We start from the raw sequence: 25,113 nt of genomic DNA on the forward strand, positions 1-25,113 counted from the left end.
GCTTACACAATGGCCCTGTGAGTCGGCATTGGGAGGAATCCGCTACGTTTTCTTGATCGATAATTTATATAAATGAATGATCAATTCATCTGTATTAATTACATTGGGAGACGTTTCCACAAAATTCCAAATTGTATGATTTCAACCAAAATGAGTTCCTCGTGAACACATACCCTGCCTGTGTGCATATTGACTTTTACAGGAAGTGCTTTGGTAATTTGATCCGTAACGTCCAGTAGTGGAAAGCACAAGCGCAGATATTTGGACACCGCTCAAAAAGGACAGATAAACGAAGAGTGCACATGACATTCCTTTCTCTCATAATGCAACTAATATTAACTATACCCGCACAAATGTTGCCATTCGACTGTGTCAGAATCGGCCAAGGAAACACCAAAAAAAAAAAAATAAAAAAATAAAAAAAAAAACACATCAAGAGCAAGTTAGACGACACTCAGTACTTTATGTAATTATAAAATGTTTAAAAGATAGCCAACCCTGGATGGGCAGAAAAAGTTTTTTTTTCTTTTCTTCATCAAAGTGGATAAAAAGCACACAAACACTACTACAGAGAGATTTCATTTATGCATTTAAATTTTGCCTTTAATTTTAGCCAATCAAAGGCAGAGTTTACAGTTTTAAAAATACATTTTCTTTGTCATATACTGTATGTTAAAACTATCTGTAAGACCTGGCTGATGATGGTTGGAAAAATCATTTCTCTCTGGCCCCATTTTATGCCTGTAATTTCATCTTAATTATTATTTTAAAATTGTCCTGCCGCGACACGAACAACCCATCAAAGACTTGTTTTGGCAGATGGTATGACCTAATAGTGTGTCAATCATTTTCTCGTGGTGGCGAACGCACACTATGTCTGCTGAACAGAGTAGCCTTGCGACGATAGTATTCTTGGGCAGATTATTGAACTCCGGTTAGCAAAAAACATTAAAAAGAAGTAATTGGATAGCTTTCGAGACAATTCAAGGGTAAACATATGCAATGGTGATGTCCTACGCGGACGGCTGATTTGCTGGGCTTCGAAAACCACCACCAATGTCGCCGTTCTCACTGCGTAGTCAGGTAAGTTGCTCACCTCTCTTATATTTTACTTGATCGCAGTCATTTCTCACCCGTGAGCGCCCCCCAGAAAGTATTGGTGTGGGGGGGGGTAATCAGTTTTATCAATTTTATCAAATACATTTTATTTTACTCTTCTGGATGTCACCTAAATAGATGATTTAGTTCCCAATTAAGCGTCCTTCCCAATAAACAAAATCCAAATTGAGCTTGTTTAAAAGCTGAAAAGGCAAACAGCAGCGAAAATTCAAACCAAAACTTTATATTACAACAGGAGAATGGCTGACTCATCATTACCTTTGTTGTCTCCCATTAGCGTGCTACATTCACGGCACGGCGGTGGTATGTCACACGCGTTTAAAGCCCAGCAGAGAGGCCTTTTAATTCCGCCGCAGAGGGACTCGCAATACGGCACAGCTAAAAAATGTTTTTAAAAAAAACCCAAACTGAACCCGAGAGGGCCATCACCCACTCCTTCCTTTCAGGGAAACCTGCCATTCATTTAACGTAAGCACTTCCTGTGAGGAAACTGGAGGTGCCACCCACCATTCCGAGCACTCTCCTTCATGCCAGCATTCAGACAACACATGCAATACAACAACAACAACAACAACATATATTTTTGGAGCATTCATGTGTTTAAAGCTCATTTATTTTCATTTTATGAGTAGTTAAAAAGCTCATGTTCAGGAACTTTTACTGAAGCCGAGGTCCAGTACAAAAGGTGTATTACTAAAGTAATAAAGTGAAAACGTTTTCCAGAACAGAAGTCATATTTGTTGGAGGAATACATTCCTATTTTCCAGAAAATAATGGAGTCTTTTCCAGAATAAAAGGCGTAACATTACAAGAATAAAGTTGTACTTTTGAAATTCACTTGTTAAAATATTACTTTCTTCCTTCCTTAAACGTTGACTTTAATATCATCTGGCCAACTTTATCGGCCGATGTTAGTCCTTTTGAAATCAGCAAAAATCATCGGTGATTGTCAGTTTGATCCAAATTTTTTCCCTTTTCTTACTTTAATCCATTATAATAATTTACAAATATGACGCTCAATTGTATACAGTACAGTTGTTTGATTTTAAATATTATTTTCAATATTTATAGTGAGTAACAGCTTTTGTTACACAATGATACTTGTTTTACAAAGAAAACTGACATTGTTATTCACAGTAAATCTCCTGTTCTTCAAAAATATATCATTTTTTTCCTCCGTAACATTTCACCCTTTTTCTCGAAATTAGCTATAAAAAATTTGAAACATTTTGAAGCCGTATCTTACACACTTGGCCTTTTTTTTTTTTTAATTCAAATTTGGGAGGATCATTAACAACACTCTTCTCCGTGGTGCTTCAAATTTACGAGACAGATTCAATTCAAATGAAACGGGAGAAGATGAGGAGCATCACCTAAAAATCTCTCTACATCTCCTTTAAAGCCAGCACTCTTGGTCGACGTTTATATATCTCTTATTTTGAAGTGGAAAAGTTGCCGTGGTTACTGAAAATCAAAGCAACAAGTTCACGCTTAGCTTATTGAATTAAACCATCACGGGAGGAGGACAGAGAAATCTTGTTGTAGCGCGTGGACACATGACCTGTAACTGTGGTTGACAGCTTGAAGGAAGGGCTCCTATAAGAGGCTTTTGAAGAAGAAATATCGAAAGAAAAAAGAAAAGGAAAAGGAAAAAAGAAGACTGTTTTGCCAGCCGTCTCGGGCCCGGGGGAAAATGTTGCCACGCAGCCAACAGGGGGAAATCACTCATTAGCTCGGTGGCGTATCAGCACACATGGACCCGGAAGTGAATGCTGCCACGTATACATCCGCCCACCTCACCACCGCTCCAGTCCCTCCGTCTTTTGACTCGCTTTCTAATGTGGAAAATATACCATTAAACCACGCTCCCAAGAGATGGGATTATGTACGATGGTTGGCCCACTCGCCATGTCGTCTGCCATCTGTATCCAATAGACACGCTGCCGTCTTAAAAAGGTCATCTTTTGACCTTCATCCACGTCGGTTAAACATGTGTTCTCGCGTGTGGGCAAATATTTGACTCAATTGGGATGCCACTTTCAAAGCAGATTCTTTGCTTTGTGTTGCCAGCAAAATTTTAGGTACAAACAAGCGTCAAATCCGCCGCTACACAAGTGGAGTGGAAAAGAAAATGCAGAAAATTAAAGTACAGTGTTGCCGAGACAGTGTGCTGCTCATTGTGGTGTGTGCGCGCCTTGGACGGATATACAGTACAGCACTGGAGACTCAGCTCCTCTCTCGGCTTCTCGGTACGGGGCAGGATTATTCGTCGTTCTTCGCAGAGGATAAAGAATATATGCCTGTGAGCATTGTTATATTATCTGCACGACCGACTGTGGGGATAGGTTCACGAGGTCAGACATATTTAAGTCATCCACGGTTATCAATGCCGCTGTACGCGTTGCGACTTGTTATCCGAGGTATCAGTGTTATATTGTTGCTATATTATTTGAAGACCTTTAAGGTTCCAGTGGAACATGCATTACTTTTGGGGAATTTTCAATATATACTGTATAATGTATACTAATTTTTTTAAAACCTGTGGACGAATATTCTCTCAGTGCACACAACTGAAAAAAACATCACTGGGATCAAATTTAAAAATAAATAAATACATTTGATGAAAGCTACCAGACTAGCCATTGCAGTTGTTTTTGCACAAAGCACAGCAGCAAGACTGGACAAGCAAGACATACAGGGGCGTGCAGAGGTGAGTAACAATGTAACTGTGTGAAGAGGGAGGAATAGTTCACAGCGAGCCTGAGGACAGCCGTTAGCCACGACGTTAACAGCGGCGGTGCAACCACAGTCGCCGTGCCGCAAGTAAAAGCACAAGGTCCTGTCACAAAGATAGCGGCTTTCTCAAATGTGATTAGAGCAGCGGTTATTCTATGGGTTATGTCAACAGTGTGGGCGAACGTCAACAAAGTCTTGATAACCATGCGGTTTGGATTGTCACTTATATGAATCAGGAGAAGAAGGCATTAGGGGTTGGGAAAAAAAAAATCTGAAATTGTGATGCATCTCTAACGGTACAGTATTACACAGTATTAGTTTTGTCCACCACTGTAGTATCCATGACTTTGAATGTGTATGGCTTTAAAAGTCGGGGCCCATGCTTATTTCAGCGAGACAAGAAATGTGTGTAAAATGCACTGTAATTATTAATCCTTGCAATATTAAAAAAAAAAACAAAAAAAAACATGCCACATACATGTTATAAAGACACTTGAAACACCCAAAAAATGCATCACGCCTTCAAGTAGTGCAACCACTGGAGCTTCCTTGCCCCTCAGCAGTCGGCCTGCATGTTGACTGATGAAACAGCAGTTCGTCTGATGTGGAATCAATCAGGGGAGTCATAATTCACCGCAGGTGACAGCTCCCCTGCAGGACTCATCTAGACGACATGGAAAATAACGAGGCGTGTCATTGACCCGCTTTGCGCCAGCAAATTGAACCAGTTGGGGAAAGCAAACACTAGAGCGGTTAGTCAACTCTGACTACCTGCTGTATGATGTATATTTAGGAAGAAAAAAAAGCTTCCCCAACCACTGCTGATACAGGACGTCACCAAATGCTGTCTTGACAACAAAACATCTTGTGTTGCTTGTTCTTGAATGTGGACTTCCTGCTTTTGGTTTTGTTTTCAGTAATAGAACTGGAGTCATTTTGAAAATAGAGGCCGAGCATGAAAACAGCATTCATTTCGTAATGGCTGGCTAAATGGCCATCACGCCACTGAAAACAGTTTTGGTTCTGCTTCCAATCACTGCTCAGTGGGTGAGTCACAAATACAGTGGGGCCTTGAGAGATGAGTGACCCAATTTCAGAGTTTTTCGAGATATGAGCTGTCATTCGGACGACTTTTTTGCTTCGACTTGCGAATGCAAACTTGAGATACTAGCGCTGTATGCTCAATTAAACTCACTTCACAATAAGCACCAGTTCGGTAAATAGTGAACAATTCATAAAGAACGGCATGCTAGCTTAATGCCAACATAAAATGGAAAATGCCATTGACGTGCTAGTGGATAGCATCGACAGTCGCAGTTTTAGAACCCTTTAAGCGACGGATATTTGACAGTAGAGTAGCACGTGTAGACAGATAATATAATAATACTCACAGGTATATATTCTTAATCCTCTATGAAAAAAATACTAATATTCAGCATCTTACTGAGTCACTTACAGTGGTAGTAGAAGAAGTACTATTCGTCTTCGTTTGTGGCTGTATGACTGTATTATATTGCTTATATTGTCCTAGGCGGGAACACCAGAAGGCGGCTAGATTAGGATTATGCATACCTTTTAAGCGAATTACTCACTGTTATGTACAACGTCAAGTTTCTCTGCCCATGGCGTGATCAGCTACACTACACACTTTACTACACACGTACTGTCTGAAAAACTATCATGCAGATGCACTAGCATGCAGAAACACCCACATCCACCATCCTGCGATCACATAAAAGTCTCAAGATAAGCAGAGTCGCATTGAGCATTGGTGAATGTACAGTTTAGAGCTAGCTAACAACATTAGCTTCTGATCTATGGCACATACTTGATTCTTCAGTGATGTTTTCGATGCAGTAGTAGAGGATACTGTGTTGAGCCTTTGGTGATGCGTTCATGTGCCACATGCACACAGTGCAGTGTATGAAGTGCTGCATCCACAAGTGAAACATTTTAATTCTCTTTATAGGCTTGCAAATTCCCCCCCTCCAAACTGTGGACTTTTTACTTGCTTGTTCAAAGCCATAGCCCCACCCCGGTCGTCATGGTAACAAAATCTATACTCGCCATTGGCCCAACAGTATTTGGGGCACCGTATACAGTCTCACTCGCATGAGACAGGGCGAGTCCCTTAAAATGGACTAATTTCAGCAATACAAGACATCTATCATCTGTCTATCATTCTTGGTCCTTGGGGTAGTTTCATGAAGCATTTCAAAGACATTGTGACAACAGAGAACTGTTTTAAATTGTGGGAAAAAAAGCCTAATGTGTCTCCTTCAAAGTAAAAAGTCTACACTTCAATCACACTGCCACTGATTTTATTTCAGTTCCTTTGTAGTGGTGCATCAGGGCCTAAAAACTGGCCACCGCCCCACTGTATATCCAGTATGTTTGGATTGTTTAAATAGCAATAGATCAAACGCCGCACGCAGATCTCAGCACTATGACAGCGTAACCTCATTGCACTCAGCTGGCCACCTACCCCCTGATCCGCCTCCCCGCCCTCTCGCCCTTGGAGCCGGAGCTTGGCTAGCCAATGACCTGCTTTGTCTCACCCAACCCCCCTTTTTTCCCACCCACCCCTCGCTCACACTTTGCAGCCATCTGGACAGATGCCTCGGAGCAAGTCGGGCTATTTGAGGTGAAGCGGCAGCCATAAGATTGGAATAGTTTGAAGTGCAAGACGTGCGAAAAAAGGCACATATAGACTCAATGTTGACTTCTACTAATATAAAAACCCACCATCTGTCAGGGGGATGGTTTGTTTTGAAAATTAGGTAGCAGTTTGAAGGTCACATTACAGATATATCTCCCGACTGAACAAATGGCGGAAAAGTCTAAGCCAAATGTAAATAAAAATATGTCTTCAAATGCTGTACAGTTATTTGGGAAACTCAGCTACCTGACATATCATAATAACAATACTCGCCCCTGCACCCGCTTATACATGGTGAATGTAATTTCTTTGTTCACAAAAAGTTGGTTGAGAACATATGGCAGTCAGCATAGTCACCGGTGAGCTAGCTAGCCAGTGTGAGATGCCAAATTGGCAATCTGCATCTTCACTCTCTTATCAGAACAGCACCAACAGATGGATTAAAATACATGAGAAGTCACAGAAGATCCAAATCAAGTAGCTTTGTACAAAAAATGTTGGCCGAGAAGATACGGCAGTTAGCCAGTCAACAGCGAGCTAGCTAGCTGGTGAAGCCAACTCGGCAGTCTACATCCTCGCTTGGTACTCCTTCTTGGTGGAATAGCGCCAACAGATGGACTAAAAAATGCACCACAACAATCACAAAAGATCCAAATCAAAACGTTTTGTTCAGAAAACATTGGTCAAGAACATATGGCAGTTAGCAAGTTGCCAGCGGGGTGGCTAGCTTGAGAATTCAACTCGGTAGTCTATATCCTATGTTGATACTCCTTCTTGTTGGAATAGCACTAACAGACGGACTCAAACGAACAACAACAGTCACAGAAGACCCAAATGAAAGTTCTTTGTTGACAAAAAGTTGGACAAGAACATATGGAAGCCACCCAGGGTGTAACCTTTCACAGGCAAAAATATATATTTTTTGCTTTTTAAAACGTTAGGTATTGATAGCACACACTTTGACGTTCACAAAAAAGTAAACCTCATGAAAATCAGTGGAGAAATGAGCAAGTTACGACTTAATTTCAACGTCCCCAAACGTTGGTCAAACTCCCCAACACGGCCGCCACGTAGCCATGTCAGTTAGCCGGCCTGCTACAGCGCGCTGGCTTATCTAGTCTTCATAGTAGGTGCACAGTCTGTGTGCACTTGTCGGCCACGGGCGGCCGGCGGGTGACGTTATGTAACGTGAAGCCCGGAGTGAGTGTTAAATGTGGCTCCGGGCTCAAGTGCGCGGCGACAGGAATGCCGGCGTGCTGGACGAGCGGGGCTACTTTTGCGAGGGCGGCGAGAATGAGCCGTCTCGCCGGGAGCAAGGAGGGCCCTTGCTAAAGCTTTTGGTCAAATGTACAATCACACAAGTGTTGGTTGGGGGGGGCGGTGGTCCCGTGCCCCTCCCTTTGGGACTGGTCGGGGCACATCGGTTGGGCTGGGCACCGCCCTGGATCCTGGGGAGTGGGTGGCGTCTTCCTGGTCGGGTCCTTCGCCGGACGGGCTTGCTGGCTCGACCCCCACTTGCGGGTGGAAGGGGGCCGGGCCCACCCTTCTTCAATGTGCCGACTCAGCAACTCCATACACCAGTTGACTAACATCCATGTGATATGATATGGTGTTCATTCACAAATACGTTCGATAGACATGCTGTAGGCTGTAATTGCTTGTGCTGGGACCAGTAATGACAACACAGGTTATACTAACATATCAATGTACAGGTTCTTAAAAGAGGTTTAGATACCACAAATAATCCCACCGCACCACTCGTCAGTAGCACTGCCTTGCTCATTTCCCACATCCTGTCCTGTCCTGCCATTTTCTGTCCTCTCTCATCATTTTCTCTTTAGTTATTGCATGTCCTCATTGGGTGTGTGTCCCCATCCCCATCCACAAATAAGAACAAAATTTGGCTGTTGTAACGTTACTTGTGCTCAAATATTTAAACTGTCTCACTATTGTTCTGCTGTGGTTCGCACCCCTATTCCCCTTGTCGACTCTGTCCCTCTGTCCTTTTCTGTCCGGGTGCATTGTCAATAAATGTCAGAATAATTAAAACATTAAAAAATAAGCAAAGGGAGTATTTCTAACTCCCCTGTTGCACAGCAAAACTGCTCCAGCGCAAAGGCATTCAGAGCCACCATTCTGCAAGGCCATGCAGCTGAACAGGACAGGTTAAAAAAAATAATAATAATAAAATAAATAAATAAAAATTGTTGACTTAATGGAGCCTTTTTAGCTTTGAGATTTAAAACAAATTGGCGAATTGGCAAATTATTATTTTTTGCCTCGAATGAACAACCTGCTTCATTCCACAATGACAGTCAGTGGTCAGGGAGAAAAAGCCGGTCTGCAACAAGAGGCTTAACCTAAATACATCTTCATTTGGAAACAAAGGAGACAAATACTGTAAGTTGCTTCGTCTACAGGTCAGCCGCCAAAAGCTCCTTCTTTATAACAAAACAACACCGCGCTACCAGCAACCTTTTGTTATTAACAGACACAAGGAATGACTGCAACTAGACCTGCATTATTAGTCACTCAAAACAAAGGTACATTAAAAGTAAGGATTTTAACCTAAATCCAGCCCTAACCACTTTACTCATGACCCTAGCCCCAACTCCAGTGGCTGTTGGTCAATAGAGGGCGCCAGGGCACGGCTCCACCATGCACGGTGGTCACCACATTACTTTCCTTGAAGATTCAGAATTAAATGAAAATATTTACAGTAAAATAAATATATATATATATATATTTTTTTAGATGAGCAGTATACATAGTATATAGTCAATGATGAATAAAGTTGTTTCGCTCAGGTGTGCTGTCTGATTAGTGACGCTTACGGTCGAGGGCGCACATATCTTAACCCATTGACTCTCGTTAAAGGTTTGACATGCGCAGTAGCTCAGTGCAATATATTGGGACAAGGTGGAGTGCCACATTCTAGCACCTGATCTTGCTGATGTCACATCCTTGCGCGAGATCTATGCACGCAGCACTTTGGTGATTTACTGAGGTTTAAAAAAAAAAAAAAAAGAAAAAAAAGATGACAATCATGGTAATACTGAAGCTTTGGAAATGTTTTACAAACCGTCAATTAAAAGGGTTGAAATGCCATTCATAACTCAAATACCACAATGTAATGGAATGTAATTTAATTAATAAGATAACTAACCAATATGCACTGGACTTTGGGTTCTTCTTCGTTCCCAAATACTACTACATGACACACTGCGTTCGATTCCAAGTGACAAGCATATGGCGAGTGAGCTCGTGTTTACTGAGTGCTTCTTGTCAAACAACAAAAACATTTAGCACCTACGTGCGCAAGCTTTTCCTATGATTACTTGAATGAACGCCAAACAATGTTGCGGTCTGGCTCTGAAGTCAAGGCACTGAAATTTTATAATCACATAATTATCCATTGGAGAACATTCGCTATTTTGGGCGCAGCGATTGATGTATCCTGACATAATTAAAACGGGCGGACAAAGCAGAAATTGTGGGCTTGTCATTAGAGAGAGAAATTACTGCTTTTGAGCAAGAACAAAAGTGCCAAGCGATCATATGGAAAATGGTGCCCTTAAAAACCCAGTTTCTCAACAATGGGTGAAATGTTCTTTTGAATAGGAACTTTGGGGCATTGGACATTCTCTATAATAAACCAGCTTCCAATCCGGTTTGTATTACTGACAAATTGACGTTTATCTGGAACAAATAAAAGGTTAATTGAAACCGTCTGTGAAACAGTTCATGTACATGGCATTAACAAATTCCCTTGAACAAAAAGGTATTTGAAGTAACATTTCATGTATAACAAGACTTAACCGCTATGTTATGTAACTGATCAAAACTAAAATAACATAAAACAGATTCAAACCTGGGCGCAAAATAAAGAATGTGACTCCCTCTCAAGTTGTGTTTCATTTTGACAACAAGTACCCCGAAGCTCAATCCCAGCCGGCGGACCACCCTGCCAGCTCGCTACCGTCCTGGCCTTGTTGTCTTCCCAAACAGTGTTAAATGTCATCTGACAAGTGAACAAACAGCCCAGAGAGCCCCCCTCCCCTTCCCTCTGTGTCAAACTGGGAGCAAAAGGGGGTCCAAATATGTCAAACAGGGCTGGGAGCATGTAAGCCTCACCACTGGGGAGGTTAACATAAGACAGGAAATAACAACGGCAAGAATGAAAAATGGCATTTTAGTATTTCATGGTCAGGTAGCTGAAGACGTTTGGAAGCAAGACACAACAGAGCACTTGTCTAAAACAAGAATTTCAGCTACAGCATTTTGCCAACTCTTTTTTTATTTTTATTATCAGATTATCGTATTACATTGAGTTTCAGTAGCAGCGGTACACAGACAGTAGTTCTCATTTTACAACACAATTTGCAGCTACTTATGAGCATGTTAATATTAACAAGTACTTGTTTTTTAGAGAGAGACTTCATGTGTTTCATTTGGGGTGTCACAGTTCATGAATTTGTACTTTTCGGTACAGCAGAGAGCAAAACCAAGTTCCCACATGGAACATATTAAGTAAGGGATAAAAAGTGTAACTGCCTCGCGCTCTAGCCAGTTGATACACTCAGCTTTTGGCTAGACGACGTCACAGCTAGCAATATGCTTTTGGCAGTACGTCAAACCAACACGGTGCTAACGCAACTTCGAGTGGCGTTTAAACGGCCTCCTGAGGTGAAGCCAAAGCGATAACAAATGACATCGGTGGTGTTTGTTCGGGCCCGGCCGATATGGATTTTTTTAAGCCAGCTCCGATTCCGATATTTGGCAGGAAAAAAATCTGATAATCTATTAATCAGCCAATTCATATAAATATATATGATGAATGACTTCTTGTTTGGTCCCTTAATATGAATATGATATGAATTACAGGCAGAACATTTGACTGTTTTACAATACTTTGTCCTTTAGTATTTGTTTAACTTTACACCAGAGAGGAATTTTCAAGTACAAAAAAAGTATTACCTGAAGAATTTATCTTGAGATTTAGGCCACAGATGTATGCAGGTAAGTAAATTACTGGAATAACATTATTTATGCATGATGCCCATAACCTTTTATCAAATTTCTTCTACTCCATTATTTTCTTTCCCATGAAGTGATGACTCATATAAACAAAAAAAATCAAAAATCAAAAAATAGCGACACCTTTCTTAGATGTAAAAACATCATCTTTGACAGAGTCGCATTTCAAATGGTGTATATAGAGAGCGTGAAAACCGAAATCCGTACTCACCCTTGGCCCAGCAGTATAAAGGGCGGGGTGTCCAGTCGCTCATTTGCATGAGACAAACAGGCTGAGTTCAGCAAGACAAGAAAAGTGTGTAAAATGTACTAGAATAGTTGACACTTGGGATATTTTTTAATTTGTGGGAAAAAATGCATAAATTCTCCTTTAAAGCCTCGTAAGCTTCTTTTCATACCGTTGAAAAATCATTCTGCATATGTATAATGTGCAACAAAGAAATTAGCCTCGAATAAAACAATATTTGCGTAGTTACAGTATATCCTGATTCATGAGGCAAACCGGTCCCTGGTGGTACGGTTCATCATGGGCCGACGCTCTACTGAATATCTAAGTGGCCCAGATAGCTGCGAGTAACTTTGCGCAAGTCGTGCACATACTTGATAAGAGACTGTTGGGACAAGCAGACCACACCGTGCATGAGCTCACTAATGTATGAGAGGAGCGAAACGGCCAAAAATCAATGTTGTCCATACCTTTTTTAAAAAGGATGTGCTGCTAAATTAGTTGACAGCCGAGCCAATCACTTTGCATTTACACGTAATCCAGTTAGCTAGCCTCTTTTAACTATGTTAAACAATTCAAAGTGGCGCCTAATTCTTTTTTTTTTGACCCGAAGCCCCTGTAACGAGGTTAACCCTCCTCTCCAGGGGGCTCATGTCATCGCCCAGCCGTGTCGGCTCAATTTTTGTGACCTTTCCACAGCGAGCGGCGTCACGCTGTATCAGGTAGTGAGCGCATGGCTGTGTGTGTGTGTGTGTGTTTTGGTGGAAATAGGGGTTATTTATTGTTTCAACATGACGAGCTCTGAAAGAAAGAGCGTCTGAGATCGAATCAAATTCTCTTTGTATGGTAATTACGATAACAATCTAGCTCAAATAACAAAGCTATTCTTTTGGGTTTGCGAAATGATTGATTTTGGACAGACGTTAGCGAGACAATCATACTCCTCTGGACGAAATTTTGTAATGTGCTTTCTACGTTGCATGCCCGGTTTCCTTGCCTCACTACGTGCTGCTGTTTTGATAAGCAACAGAGTTCAAACGGGCTCAGCAGTTTGCTTTCATGTCCATTCCAATGCAACGGACAGTATAAGGTAGGGACGTTTACAAGACTTAACAAAGACGTGATTTTCATACAGTTGGTGAGCATACAATAAATGAGCCGCTAACTTTTTTATTGTTTGTGTACAAATAGTTGGGTCTCTGAAGTGCCTGGCCACTCATCCAGCATTAAAATAAACAACCAAGGCATTTCTTAAAACGTGTCTGTGAGCGAGCAGTTCTGAATTTCCACCTCATTTACATAATAACCACCCCAAAATGAGTTTCTCCATCCGTGACTTGGCAGCTAGACTGGCCGAAGATTCGCCATTTTCGGACTCCATGGAAGAACTATCACGTAAACGGCAAATTTAGCTTCAAGTAAGCGGGACATACTTGAACATCCAGCTAAGTTGTCGACATGGGGGAAGGTTTTTTGTGTGTGTGTGTGTGTGTTTGAAGATGTTTCCATTGTGTACTCCACACACATGAATCAGTTACACTAAGCGTAATTTGACAGCTAAAATCTTTATAGGCGCTTGCTTTATGGAGTATTGTGGTTAAATGAGCGAGCGGTGGCTTTGCACAAGCGCCATTTATTTGCAGTCTGGCGGGTGTCAGCGGGTAAATATCTCCTGCTCTGCGAAGAGTCTCAAGGAGGGTCCGATAACATCACAAAAAGTAGCTAAATTTGTTGCTAGTCGTTTTTGGTTTTGCCACAAATGCCGTCATGTTGAGGGGCCACATTTACTTCGGTAAACACGCCGCCTCGCAGTTGTACACATGCACAATGTGTCGTCTGGTTTTGTGCGCATGCGTGTGACGTCACGGGCGCGTTCCGTCCGCAACAGAAGCCGCATTTGTCTTTGTAATGTGAACGACTGCATAAAAAGATAGGATTTAACAAAAGCATCCGAATTGGGCATCATGCCCTAGAGTGTGAACGTAGCCTGAGTAGCTTAATAATAATAAGTGTACTGTAATTCTTTTGCATGTGTGTATTTTGATTGAAGAATTTCAATTCTCTCGTTCATTGTGGCCCGATTTCCCGTTTGTCCAACTTTTCGCCGTCCTTTTTCCACATATGTCCTTGTTCCTTTTGCCCCCTCAGCGTCTAACCTTGTAAACACCAGTTTCAGCCGTTTTGGAGAAACGCTGGACTTTGATCTTGCGAACTCGTCACAGGGCAAAGGTCAGTTAGCTGCGATTTCTCACATGCATTATCTCAGGATAGCCGCAGCCGCCAGTCCCAACCCCCCATGCTGTCGCTGTACTTGCGGCACTCTCTCCCCCAGCCCCTGTGTGCCAAGTGCTGTGCTTTCATTGAAAGGTCAGCTCCAACTTTACCCTACAGAGAACTAATCCACAAAACCAGCAGGCTGCACCCATCTTGATCACTTAAGAGAGTTTAGTTTGCTTGAACTACAAATAGTGTGGTTGTGGTCCCTGTTACACATGGTATGGCTTATAGTATAGTATAGCTTCATTCAAAATCCGTTCTTTGGTTACTCAGCACTTTTCGAGATGGTACAGTGCGAATCTAAAAACAGGAGGCCCAGTGAGGAGGGGGAGGAGGAGCGGTTCGGTCTGAAGGCCAAGAGAGACTCTGCCAGGGTTCATGATGTCATGACAATGTCTTCTTGGAAGAAACATGACTGGTATGCGTGAGGACGATATGATGTCCGGCTGTTGCATGAACAAGAACATGAAGAACTGGGTTATAAAAAACACTAATCTGGGAAGACTTTATACAAAGAATTGGAGTGTGTCAGTGGGAAAGTGGGAAATGTACTTAAAGGAGAACTTTTCTGTTCTGTCAAAATACACCAAGGATCAAGAATAATAGACGTGTTCTTGGAGCAAATTTATTGCAATGGCAAATAAAGTCCTCCCTTCACCCTGTGCCTCGCCAAAATGTGCGAAAAATCAATAAATCAATAAATACTCCTTCTATAGTGGTGCCTTGAGATAGGAGTGACCTGATTTATGAGTTTCTCAAAATACTAGCAGTCATTTGGCAGATTTGTTGCTTTGACTTTTGAGCGCAAACTTGAGATACGAGTACTGTATGGTAGCAGTGAACTCAATTCGACTCACGTCACACTAAGGAGCAGTTTGGCGACTATTGAACAATTTTTCAAAAATGATGCCTAGAGCTGTTTAATGCCACTCCCAGTTGAAGTTGACTGTCAAACTAAACATTCCGTGAAACAAAGAGAATTGCAACTTTTGTATTAAAACAACCCTATAGCTTTGCCTTAGTAAAGTCCACTTAGCTTAATGCTAACAAACAATACAAAATGCCATTGACATGCTAACAGTTAGCATAGTTACAGTTTTAGAAGTCTTTAAGCAAGGACCTCTCGGTGGCAAAGGCGGCCACACCAGGTCATCATTTGAATGGGAAAAAACGATTTAAAGAGGCTCTAAGCAGATAGGTGTGTTTTTTCTTCGAAATTCATTAAATATGTTTGAAGATAAGTGCTGAAAACGTATGTAAAGACATAACAATATAGTGCTGAATTGTTGAGCTATACCTTAGGCATCTTTTTCACATTAGAATTTAACAGATTTTGTGAGCGGGGCTAAGACGGCGTATACTTTCTAGCGCGAGTTCCCTCCCCCACTACAAAGTGACGTCATTTAATTTGGCTATGCTGCTCAGTTGTGAGTTAGCTGTGCTTAGCTTCCATAACAAGGCCCATTTACCACTCCAGTGTGCAGTTAGCAAGCTAACGATTGCTACACTCCGAAAATGCGTCTCCGCTGGATGCCTCAATTGACAGAACAGCTAGCTGACGTTTTTTTTTTTAAGCTCCCAAAAATGAGGAAATAAAAAAGCGATGGATTTACTTTTTAAAGACCCACGCAGACGGGGAGCTGAATAGCAACATTACCACCCGACTCTGCAGTGTGCATTTTACGACGGATAGTTTCACCAGCGACAACATGGCTTCGTGGGTAACTTGATACTAGTGAACGGGGCAGTGCCAACTGTCTAACTACCTGGGCTTCCTCCAACCATCCCGCTGTCGTCCGCTACCCTGTTCGGCTGTGACATTATGTCACCAACAATGAGGGTCAGTTGACTTGTGTGCTTATTTTTATGATTATAGTCCACAATAACCATTCAATTTTGACGTGGAGCCTCCTAAGGTGATTTTACATCGGATTTTACATCACCCCCTCAGTATGTTTGATTCACTTTTGGTGCATCCATTCGAAACGCCCACAGCATCTGAGAGCTGAGAGCTGGCCCTAATCAAGTTTTGAAACCTGATTTTAGCGATTTTTTTTTTTATTCATTCAAATTTGGTAGGCTTGTTAACATTACTCTTCTCTGTGGTTTGTCGAATGTACGTGTCATTTTTTGGGCCTGCTTAGTGCCACTTTAAGATATGAGTGTTTTGAGTTATGAGCATGATCATGGAACTAATTAAACTTGTATCTCATGGTGCCACTTGAGTTTTATAATTCTGCCTTTTTTTCTGGGAATATTTCTTCTCTGGATCATGCTTTGACGCTAAAAAGCCTGGAAGTGGCACCCTTTGAGAAAACAGCGCGCACAGTGGCGACTAGCGAGTGAGTGATTACGGTGTTGGCAGAGGTATAATCTCGATAAACCCGGCGTGGATGCAGAGCGCCACTGCTCGCCAAGCCCCCCGCCCCCACCTCTTGGGACCCTCATCTGTTTCACCCAATATGAAAAGACTTCCTAAATCGTCATGTACGTCTTTTTTGCCCGCCCGTGTTATTCCATTTTAGGTTTCACGGCATGTTTTCCTAGCTGGTGGTATGCGGGAGTCGTGAGTAACCAGCAGCTCATTCCCAACAACACTGACAGTGTTCATCTACACAGATGTTTTTTTCAGCAATGTTTATCTACACAAAACAGATGCTTGGGAACTCTCTGTGGAACCTGGTTGTGCACGTGATTATTTAATAACCCGTCCTATAAAGTGATGTTTATATTTCTTGCACTGCTGACACACGGTCGATTCAGTGGTAAATGTAAATCACATTTACCTATTTCTGACAGAATCGTACTTTAGTCCAGTGTCGTGTGGATGACCGAGTAGAAGCCAAGGTCTAGTCAAGCAATGTTTATTTTTTGCTGTTTCTATTTCCCATTTCACTTACCATTACTGTTGGCTTGATTGGGCTCTCAGACTGAGCAAGTTTTTAAACTGGCATCGTGCATTAGAGTCAGAGTGAAGAGGCTAGTTGCTAAAGCCGGGTACGCAGTGCTTTTAAATATCTTCACCGATTTTTGAAATGTGGTGTGTGGTATGCTGCAGATGATCAACACAGCACACCACACACACACACACACACACACAAAATGATCATAATCTTTATAGACAGTCACAAGGTTCTTTCCCCAACCCAGATATCTCTGATAGTACAAAGACTGACCTGTGAGAGGATGCATGGTTATACAAACTAAAGTATATTTGTTTCCGGCAACAGCGCAAACTTCAGCGAGTTTCATTGGCTATTGTTACATTTTACATCATAATCACAGAGTGGCTCGACCCAAGGTTTTGCCATCGTAAATATTGAACAGGTTTAACACTTACACTTTTTGGCCTGACCGTTTTCTGAGCAGATCGGGTAGGAAATATCCCTCACACCACTCACCCTTAATGTTACCCTAAGCCTGCTTCCCACCAACCAGCCAATATTTTACAATATACATGTGCATATATATTAATACACATATACAAAGTCTACACAACATCTATGCACAAGATAACGCACAATAAATACATCTTGATGTAAAGTATACAACTGCGTACAGATGGAGAGTCCAGACTGACCGAGTCCAGTAGAAAATGGAAATCAAAAGCAGGAGCAGGATGTTTGACAATGAACATACATGGCTCCCGTTACCTCCCACATCCCAAAAACATGCGCGGTAGGTTGACTGAAGACTCTAAATGGCCCGCAGGTGTGAATGTGAGTGTGAATGGTTCTTTGTTTCTATGTGCCCTGTGATTGGCTGGCGAGCGGTTCGGGGTGTACTCCGCCTCATGCCCGAAGATAGGCGGGATAGTCTCCAGCGGCCCGCGGGCCTAGTGAGGAGAAGCGGTGAAGAAAATGGTTGGATATATATACACACACACACACACACACTAAGTAAGAAGAAGTAAATAACAGCCAATGAAATGTATTTCTGGCCTTGGGAGATTGCCACTTCAAGGACTCCGCAGAACAGATCTCCAAAGACAATTATATAAAATAAACATTGTATGCTCACTATGCTGTCCATTATTGCTTTTTTTTAGTAACAACACAAATACAGACACAGTGTATTTTGAAATCCTAATTCTTTACCATTCTTCAGGGATGGAACATCAAGGGATGACGGAAAATTCACAGCATACAGCATTGTGTGCACAGTTTTATTTACGACGGCAAGTGATGGATTCAACTGTCCCGCATGCCTGTGAGGGGCAGCGGCGGGAAACAGATGGGCTTTAATGGTGCAAGCTGTTAACACTCAAATGTGCAATCAGACCTCAAGTGTGAAGGTTGAGATTACAGCCATCGTGTAAAGTGAGCCGGAGATCGTCCAGCAGCCTCGTTAGTTGGGAGCTGCAGATCAACTCGAGGAGGATCAACATCTGATAATCCACACACTGACTTTGCATGATATTACTCTTGAAGAAGCTCACAGTGTTCCATAGCTCAGTCTACAAGGCTTGAAAATCAGAAGGTGGCAGGTAGAAGACTCGCTACGGACTGCAGATGTATTTGTTGACGTGCTAACACTTCCAACCACATTCCTCAAACCGTTACTGCATGATGGAATTTTAACTCGAAGGGAGAAATCCATCAATCAATCCATCGCAGGTTGCGGTTGGGTTGGAGCCGAACGGCGGGGTACACCCGGGGGCCAGTCGCCAGCCAACTTCAGGACACATACAGTATCCAGACATAGAACTATTAACACTCACATTCACACTTATGGGCAATTTGGAGTCTTCAATTAATATAAGATGTTTTGGAAACCGGAGAAACCCCACGACAGGACAGGGAGACCATGCCAACTTCACACAGGAAGGCTGACCACTAACCACGAGTCCAGCATGCTGCCCTAAGGGGGATCATATTATGGGGAACTTACTTACACTTTTGTCTGCTCACCCATCAAGTGTAAAATTAGGATAATGCCACAGTGGACCTCATTTACATAATACCGCCCCCACACTTTCTCCACCCATGTAGCTCGCCATGCCAGGGGCAGTGGCTCATTTGCATAAAGCAGGAATACCTCTTGTAACTGAGTGATTTAAACCAGGGTTTTAAAAGTGGATTATAATGCGTGCCTGATCTTGATCCTTTGTGTATTTTCACAAAACAATGTGTCACAGCAAGGTTACTAAAACACATGGGAACCGTTTTCAATCATTAAAAACAAGCGCATAATGTGTCTCCTTCTACCAAAAAAAAAAACTCCCATTGACCAAAATACTGCATATGGATTGGATATGGATAGTTCCCCTCTAATCCAGTATCCATCCAAATTATTGAAAATTATTATCGAAATTTCCACAATCATAATTTGTTAATCAGATCCTCCTTTCAGTAATCTTACACAGATGTTATCGTCTTTGCCAGACACGACCTAAATCCGGTGAACAAACAGCGTTATTCAGGAGCAAAAACAAGTCAACTAATGTGTTTATGTTGCTCTCGCTCACAGGAGCACACCGGCGATTCTTTGAACCCGTGGAGCGTACGTCAACATGACTCCGCGGCCTGCTTCTGGCAATATTTGAGGGCGAGGCATCCACCGGTTTGCAGTAAGCCCGTAATAAGCTTTAACGTCGCAGTCACAACAGCCTCAGCTCTCGCACATCCTGCTCAACTTGCTGCTCGACATAAACCTGAGCTGCGTTTCCACTACGCCAGTGCAGTAGTATAGTATAGCTATAGCTTTGGTTTCCACCATGAGATGTGTAGTCTGTACCCTCTTTCGCAAAGAGATCCCACTAACAGAACAGACAGGGAAATTTCCTTTTAACACTGAAGAAGTGAGTGTCAGGCGTTCGCGTGCCTGTCCCAGCATTTGTAGAGCACCCTTCCACACGGGCATCTTTTCTGATACTACCTTAGTATCTATATCAACTTCGCGCCCAATACACCATCTTAAAAAAAAAGAAGAATGCAAACTAGGGCTGTTATTTTTTTATTTGCTCACAGAAAAAGATGGACAAACGCCAACTTTTACAGCAGTGTGAAAGGGGCTTCAGTAGTGCAAGTATGAGACATAATGGCAGCGGGATGTCCCGCACGCTGACATTCTTAAAAAAGCAACAACGGCTTTGATCCTTTTACTTGGTGATCTCGGTGATGAGCCTTATTCAAATATTCAACATTCTAGCGAGGATAAGCGGTCAAGAAAATGGATGGCACTGTATTACCTTTGAGTGACACTAATTTAAGAGGGTGAGCGCAGCCTTAGCAGTGCGATATAGAAAAAGTACTGGTTAAAAAGGTACAAGCACACTGAAAGAGAGAATTTTTCTCTGGCTGGAAATAGCTTCACATGACAGGAGGCAAGCACACGTCTATGCTCTTGTGTTCTATGGTGTATGTTCTGCATACATTCAGTGTATTAATTGTCCATTGTCAATGAATCTAGATGATTGCAAAGTGTCCCCCCCGCCCCCTACTGTAAATGTTTTTTTAAATGATAGGATAGTGGCACCTTGAGATACGAGTTTAATTAGTCCCGTGACCATGGTCGTGATTCAAAATCATCTGAAATAATCTTTCCCCATGAAAATGAATGAAAACGCCATTGATCCATTCCAGCCTCCCAAAACACACCAAAACAATGGTAAGGCTTTTTTTAAAACGAGAAAAATAGCACTCTACAAATATTACACCCTATAAAAATATACAGTGATGAAATAATTGAATAGAGAATCGCTTTAGGTTATGTTTACTTTTAAAGCAAGTTTGGCTTTTGTTACCATGAGGACCGGCCAGAAGCTAGGGAGTGTGACGAGGCAAGCGGGTTGGTCAAGTGGTTAGCATGGCTGCCTCGCAGTTCCGAGACTTAGGGTTCGAACCTCAGCTGTGGCCTTCCTGTGTGAAGTTTGCACGTTCTCCCTGCGCTTGTCCGTGTTTTCTTCGGGTACTCCGGCTTCCTCTCACATTCCAAAAATAAGCGTGTAAAGTTCATTAAAGACTCTGAACTGTCTTTAGCCATGAATATTTGTGTGAATGGTTGTCTGTCTATATGTGCCCTGCGAATGGCTGGCGACCAGACCAGGGTATAACCCGCCTCTCGCTGGAATTGAGCTGGAATAAGCTCCAACTCACCCGTGACCCTAATGAGCATGAGCACTATAACAAAAATACAAAAAAATCGATCGATGGATGTCGTGGAAGCAGTACTTCATCACCATACCTTATGCTGTTTGTACAGTACATTGGACAGAATGTTGCAACAGTTCCTGTGTTTGGGCTCACTGACGACTACTGAGCAAACACGAGAAAATGATTAATCCAGACCACATCCATCCTGGGACCAATTTAGGCCGTGACCTCTGCCCAGCATCTCGTTACACAACTTTTAAAAAAAGAGTCAAAAAGGAAGCGCCCCGTTGGCCGTTGCCACTGAAGCTTTGCCACTTCCTTCACGCGGCTGAGTCAAATTTTGTGGCCAGGAGCAACTGAGTGAAAGTTAGTAAAGGAGATCTCATGAACCGCCCGAAGAAAATCGAGCGATTACATACGGGTGCGTGTTGAGCTGGCGGCGACCATGAGACAGCAAAAGGGGAGGCCTGCTCGGGATGTGAACAATCAGCAGCGTTATTCGACAGATGGATCAGGCTGCTCCAGACTGAAAGCTGGTGGTCACATGACCGGTGGATTAGCGCAACTGTAAGAGGGTGGAGGTTTAAGGGGTTGGGGGGGGGGGGTCACCACATATTTCCTGATCACTTCCCTCACAAGGTTTGCCGTTTCCCTTTCACCCTTGACAGCCCGCACGTTTGTTTTGGATTGTCACATGTCGAGATCTGAACGCTTCAACCGACTTCCTGTTGTCGTGCGGGTCAATGACGAGAAGTCTGACACCACTGACTCATTGCTCGGTCACACCGAAGAAGGAAAAAAAAGTTCCGACGCGACGTCACTGCGCAGAACAGGTACTCCCCGACGAAGCCACCAGTCGAAACGGCACACAGTCTCATTCCAGACGGACCCGTCGCAAATAGCCAGAGGTGTCAAAAGTACTGGTAATCAGTACTTAAGTAAAAGTACTGATAGTAGCACAAATCCTTCGTTACTTCCCACCTCTGCGAATAGCGTGACCGTATGACATAAGCCACAGAAAAGAATCAGTGTCGTTTTGGCAAAATTTGAAAACGTGCCTCAATGTGGATATTTTTTTTGGGGAAAAAAAAGGTTTCCATCTAAACTCGGGAAGGGCAAAGTATGGCCGACGTGCCACGTGCGGCGTGCTCTGTTCGTTAATCTGGGCCACTGAGCATTTACATTATAAAGAGTCCTGTATTATTTGTTGTAATCATTTTGTAGGTTTTTTTAACTTACTAAAATTGGTTAATTAAAATATTTTGGTTTGTTTTTAAAGGAAATAAAAGTACTTTATCACTATACTTAAGCAGATTTTCCTGGTATCTATACCTGAAGTGAGTACCTTTCTGACAACTTTTTACTTTTACTACTTTTTCTCCTCCTCACTTTGTCAAAACAGACTTTTTGATTTTTTTTCCAAGTTCAATTTGATGACGTGGAAATTTGGGGGAGAAATTGACTTTTTTTTTTTTTTTTATTCATTGATTAATTGCTTGATTAAGATCTTGGGAATTTATAAGGCAGAACATGAACACAGAAATGTTAACAACAACGATGCCACAGATTGGGAGAAGCAAGATATTCCCCATCCATGGTTAAGAGCATTGTTTGATATTATTTGCTCCAGAATGATTTGTGCCAGACTAAAATTAGCCATCTCCTAGCGTTCAAAAATGTGTCTAATCTGAAAAACATACAGGTAAGGAGCATTTTTTTTTCAGTTGTTGTCATTGCTCTTTTCTTTTTTTTGGCTAGTAAATTCACAACGAAAAGTTATGGGAACACATTGTTATGATGGCATAAAAGTGAGTAACTATTTTATATGCATGAGCTTTTTTCTCCTTATGCAAAGTTACCAAAATTGTACATATTGGATAATATAAATTATTTCTTTTTGACAGTCTGCACTATTTTTTTACACAAGTATCTGTACTTCTACTTGAATACAAAGTATGAGTACTTTTGCTACATTTCCAGAAGTGGCGACAATTTATACACAGCATTCTTGAAACATAAGTAATTACTTTGACATGGCAGTAACCAGATAGTAGCCCAAGACAGCAGCAAACAGCAAAAAACAAACAAAAAAAATAACACAAGTGACAGCGAAGGCCAGTAACTGTGGAGGTGAGGGGCATGAACAGGGATGCCCTCAGCCGCCTGTTGAGCTTCGTACGGCGGACACACCGGCGCCGAGTCCCCCCGCCTCTGTCACCGGTTCAGCTAAGCGGCGGAGTTTGTTTACATACGTTCCACGTTAGGAGTGTGTCGTAATAGCTGAGCGTCAAGTGTCACACGAAACGTTTTTTTGTTGTTGTTTTGTTTTCGCCAAAACAAGAAGAAACAAGAGTCACTCTTACCTCCGTGGAGCGACGACTGCCGCGGCTCTCCTGTGCTCGAGTGCGGCCACAAGCTGCGGTGACTCGGGGGAGCTCTCGCTCGCTGTCACGGTGGATCGGTCGGTCGGCGGAGAGAGCTATGGTTTGCTGACCTCTCTCTCTCTCTCTCTCTCTCTCTCTCTCTCTTTCGCGGTCTCTCTGGCTCCGCCCACTTCCGGTTCCCTCTCACTGCTCGTGAGGACGACGTCGTGTGACGTATGAATCGCATTTGAAGCTATTAAAAAACTAAACTAAAAACTTTTTGCGAGTCAAGTCGACCCATTTTACTCTCGAAATATCTCCTGACACACCATCAAAATAAAATCTCACCAAAAAAATAAAAAACAACAAAAAAAAGTATTAAATGATGTCTCAATTTACTTACAAATGTACTTAGTGTCAAATTTTATGCTTGTTTAATTGATCTGCCTGTCACTATACCTCGCTGTCAAATTACCGTTTAGTGAAATTGTTCCTTGGACTGAACACGACTAAAAAAAGAAGCAAAGCCACAAAATGAACAGTTTAACACTATTCCACTTGACTAAATGTAATTTCCCTTACACATCAACTCGTTTTAGGATTAATAAAAAACAGACAGAGCATAGTTACAATGGACTCCAATTAATCTGTTCAAAATACAATACATGATAATCGATTAATTGTCAATGCGGACAACAGCGACACTCTTTGGTCCAAAAGTGAAATTCACTTAATTCATGTTTGATTAATAAATCATTGTTAATTTTCCAGTTAATTCATTTACTGTACTTGTTGCACTTTGTTTTTTTTAGAGGTTTTTTTTCAATTCCATTGCATTAGTCGATTAACTTCCTCGTTGACAAAACTCATTATACAATTAAAAAAAAAGCAACAATATGTCAGATGTTAATTTATATCTTGCAATACAATTAATTCATGAAAGAAAATAGAAATAGGTTGTCCCTTCTGTTATGTTCATTATAAAGTGCAAATTGCATCCCCCCTACCCCCTTTTAATGAAGATAGATATCCATGATAAAAAAAAAAGAGCATAATGTAGTCAAGGGGCTTTTTTAGAAGTGCACTGACGAGAAATGAAAAGACGTTGAGGGAAACACTTCTCGGGTGTCGCTCTGACGGAATGAAAATGAAAATAGGAAGTTTCATTTTTATGCGTGTATGTGTGTGCAAGTAATATCCAAATACACGATGGCACGCAAACCTATGCCAAGGCTGAATAATTCACTTTTACGAGCCCATTCATAGGCGTTGAAACCCTGTATGTCGGAATTCTCTTAAGTAACAATGTATTTTTCATTTATTTTATAAGTGCATTAATTTAAAAAAAGAAAAAAAAAAAAAAAAAGGAAATGACGTTTACGTGTTTATTTGAATTTATGAATTTTAATAACAGGTGCTGGACTTTTCCCAATTAATAACTGCGTCTATTTATGTTCGTCAATAGATAATTTACCCATAAAAAGACTAAATTAATTGTATAACTGGTCATAATAATAATGTTATTTATAGATGCATTTCTGAGTACTTGCCACTGCATTAACCACTAAAAGATTAAAAAAACCACAATGACAGTAAACAAAT

General features: G+C 41.8%; 1 protein-coding gene across 1 annotated transcript in view; it reads right to left on the minus strand.

Annotated features, from left to right (window-relative positions):
* Positions 1 to 23,516, minus strand: part of LOC133466344 (inactive phospholipase C-like protein 2) — a 113,944-nt gene extending 90,428 nt beyond the window's left edge. The window contains exon 1 of the mRNA XM_061749932.1: positions 23,512 to 23,516. The gene's annotated coding sequence lies outside the window, so the exon portion shown is untranslated. The remainder of the gene's footprint in view (positions 1 to 23,511) is intronic.
* Between the last annotated feature and the right edge of the window lie 1,597 nt (positions 23,517 to 25,113).

This window comes from Phyllopteryx taeniolatus, chromosome 16 (genome assembly GCF_024500385.1).
Source record: "Phyllopteryx taeniolatus isolate TA_2022b chromosome 16, UOR_Ptae_1.2, whole genome shotgun sequence".
Lineage (NCBI taxonomy): Eukaryota > Metazoa > Chordata > Actinopteri > Syngnathiformes > Syngnathidae > Phyllopteryx > Phyllopteryx taeniolatus.